Genomic DNA, 2695 nt, shown 5'->3' with positions numbered 1-2695 from the left:
TGCTATCTTTTTTTTTTTTTTGCGCCCAAAAGCATGCAGACTTTGGTGTTAGCCTTGGTCCTGCACCAGATTCCAAAGTTCCCCCTTGGTACCCCTGACTCTTCCTTTCGGTCCCTATGCAACTCTTCCACCGATCCTATGGACCGATGAGTCTCCTTCTCATGTATTTCTTCAAGTATTTCTTTAGCCATGGCGACTTCCTGTCTTATTTTCACTTTATCAGTAAGCAGGGTGTGGAGGACCAGGCACCATAGCGAAAAGGTAGATATAGAGAAGCTATCGGCACCCTCCTTTTGCAGTCCTTTAACCTATTCCCAATCAGGGATGTTCAAACCTCCACCTGTCAAAAACCATGGGCTTGCTGTGGCTATAGTCTTAAGAAAATCCTCTATAGTTCTCTGTTTGACCACAGTTCCTTGTTGCTCTAACAATTTAGATATCTGATATATCATGTCTCCCTTACTGCTTGTGGATCCCATTTTACCCCAATCCATCCTTCTTTCTCAGATCTCGGTGGAACCTCCACTTGCTGCGCCAGTACGGCAACTGTAGTTCTCTGAGCGAGGGGCGTCAGGATCAACACACAGCACAACTTCAGGTTCTGCAGACAAGCCTTTATTCCACTTTCTCACACAGTATATATAGCCCTCAACAGGAGAGGCCAAGCCAGCAAAAGCAGGAAGCTCATCACCGTAACTCACATGGCTTAGTGGTAAACATCCTTAAAACATTGCTGAGAACAACAGATTGTTCCTGTTTTTGTTCCTGTTTTCAGAACAACCAACCACAAGAGTGCAAAACAGATCAAGTGGGGTTGTGAAGGTCTGTACTCATGGGACCCAACACCAATACTGGTGGGTAGACACTGGTAGATCCCAAGGACTGGCAAGCCAGCCTAGCACGAAGGGTTAATTCCAGGTTCAGCCAGAGATCCTGTCTCAAAAAATAAGGGAAGATCAGTGGTTAAGAGCATTGGTTGCTCTTCCAGAGGACATGAGTTCAGTTCCCAGCACCCACATGACAGCAGACAATGGTCTATAACTCCAGTCTTGGGATCTGACTCCCTCATCTGTCCTTTGTGGGCACCAATCAGGTGCATGGTGCACAGACATACATGCAGGCAAAATACTCATAAGAATAAATCATTAGCCGGGCGATGGTGGCGCATGCCTTTAATCCCAGCACTCGGGAGGCAGAGGCAGGTGGATCTCTGTGAGTTCGAGACCAGCCTGGTCTACAAGAGCTAGTTCCAGGACAGTCTCCAAAGCCACAGAGAAACCCTGTCTTGAAAAACCAAATTTTTATTTATTTATTGTGTATACAATATTCTGTCTGTGTGTATGCCTGCAGGCCAGAAGAGGGCACCATACCCCATTACAGATGGTTGTGAGCCACAATGTGGTTGCTGGGAATTGAACTCAGGACCTTTGGAAGAGCAGGCAACGCTCTTAACCTCTGAGCCATCTCTCCAGCCCGCCCTTCTGTATTTTTAAGTAATGTAAAAAATCAGTACCATAATGTTGGGCAGTGGTGGTGCACATCTTTAATTCCAGCACACAGGAAGCAGAGGCAGGTGGTTTCTGTGAGTTCAAGGCCAGCCTGGTCTACAGAACTAGTTCCAGGACATCTAGGGCTATTATTACACAGAGAAACCCTGTCTCGAAAAACAAAACAAAAAATCAGTACAGAGACAGATAAATAGTATTAAGAATCCTTCCCCTTTATGGAACATCAAGAATTCTTATAATAACTCTATTGAGATAGATTTTGTTTGTATTTCCATTTTGCAGATGGAACAGAAAATTTTTTTCAGAGACATGAAGACACTTGTGTTCAGCCAGGCAGTTCAGGGTTCACCAACTTCCATTAATTTGAAGGATCTTGAAGAAAGTGAATGGGCAAAGGCAAGAGGAATCCTTCTAAGACCTCAGCCAGCTGACTCCAGAAGCAGTGTGGATCACACTGCCCATGGTACTGGGATAAAGACCGCTAGAACTGCCGAAAAGGTCAGTGAACTAGCCATCATGGCTAGTGATGGCTCATATCAACATCAGATGTTATTCTCAGTTAGCTCATTGTTACCATAGCACTCTCTGTAAAATATCCACTCTGTCCCCCATGGGGAGAGTGTGAATGCAGTCCCCCCACTATCACAAATTATGCAGTCAAGTTTCCTGAATTTGGGGAAATAGCAGGGGTCAGTATATCCAGAGTGCAATGGATAAGCCTCGCCCTAGAAAACCACCTTGATCTTTGTGACTGTGGTATCTCCCTAGGTAAGTCAATATAAGTATATACATCTTCCCCCCACACACACTTTTTTTTTGTTTTTCGAGACAGGGTTTCAATACATTAAACTCTGCCTCAAAAATATGTCATTAAAAGCCGGGCGACGGTGGCACACGCCTTTAATCCCAGCCCTCAGGAGGCAGAGGCAGGCGGATCTCTGTGAGTTCAAGACCAGCCTGGTCTACAGAGCTAGTTCCAGGACAGGCTCCAAAGTCACAGAGAAACCCTGTCTCGAAAAACCAAAAAAAAAAAATATGTCATTATGCCAGGCATGGTATCACACACCTTTAATCCCAGCACTCAGAAGGCAAGTAGACCTCTGTGAGTTTAAAGACAGTCTGATCTACATAAGTAAGCCTGTCAAACAATTGTCATTATTTTAAAACGTATACTTATATCTCCTTTT

At 44.7% G+C, this 2695-nt stretch overlaps 1 non-coding gene across 1 annotated transcript; it reads right to left on the bottom strand.

Moving 5' to 3' along the window:
* Nucleotides 1–2118: 2118 nt before the first annotated feature.
* Nucleotides 2119–2284, bottom strand: LOC142851485 (U1 spliceosomal RNA). The gene has a single exon (XR_012910803.1). It is a non-coding gene; the product is annotated as a U1 spliceosomal RNA (small nuclear RNA).
* Between the last annotated feature and the right edge of the window lie 411 nt (nt 2285–2695).

Source organism: Microtus pennsylvanicus, chromosome 5 (assembly GCF_037038515.1).
Source record: "Microtus pennsylvanicus isolate mMicPen1 chromosome 5, mMicPen1.hap1, whole genome shotgun sequence".
In the NCBI taxonomy this organism is placed as follows: Eukaryota; Metazoa; Chordata; class Mammalia; order Rodentia; family Cricetidae; genus Microtus; species Microtus pennsylvanicus.
The sequence above is the reverse complement of the archived record's forward strand: the minus strand, read 5'-3'. Positions and strand labels throughout refer to the sequence as shown.